Genomic DNA, 737 nt, shown 5'->3' on the forward strand with positions numbered 1-737 from the left:
AGCCCCATGCACCCACCCACTAGCTTCACGCGTTATCAGCTCGAGGCTCATCTTCTCTCATGTCTACCCCTACATACGCTCTCCTTCCCCCACTGGACGATTTTGCAGGAGACCTCCAGACAGTGTATCATTTTATCCACAGATATTTGAATATGTGCGAAGTGATCTTTTTTTGAGGTAAGCAGGTCTGGTACTGAGCTGGTTCTTAAAATATTCAAATATCTCAGGGCTTCCCTGGTGGCTCAGTGGTAAAGAATCTCTGCCAACACAGGAGACTGGAGTCCGATCTCCGATCCAGGAAGATCCCATGTGCTGCGGAGCAACTAAGCCCCTGGGCCACAGCTGTGGAGCCTGAGCTTTAGAGCCAAGAGGGGCAGCTACTGAAGCCAGCACGCTCTGGAGCCCGGGCTCCACAGCACGAGGAGCCACTGCAGTGAGAAGCTCTCCCACCACAACTAGAGAGGAGCCCCTGCATGACACAAGCAGGGAAAAAGCCCGTGCGGCCACAAAGACCCCGCACAGCCAAAAATAAATAACATTTTTTGAAAAATTCAAATATTTCAGTAAATTCCCTGGTGGTCCAGTGGTTAGGACTCTCGGCTTCCACTGCAGGGAACAGGGGTTGAATTCCCCCATCAGGGAACTAAGATGCCACATGGCCCAGCCAAAAACAAAACAAAAATCAAATATTTCAATACTGAATAATTAAAAAAAAAATACTGTCAACTAAAACCCAT

This window comes from Bison bison, unplaced genomic scaffold, assembly GCF_000754665.1.
Source record: "Bison bison bison isolate TAMUID 2011002044 unplaced genomic scaffold, Bison_UMD1.0 scf7180017852317, whole genome shotgun sequence".
NCBI classification, from domain to species: domain Eukaryota; kingdom Metazoa; phylum Chordata; class Mammalia; order Artiodactyla; family Bovidae; genus Bison; species Bison bison.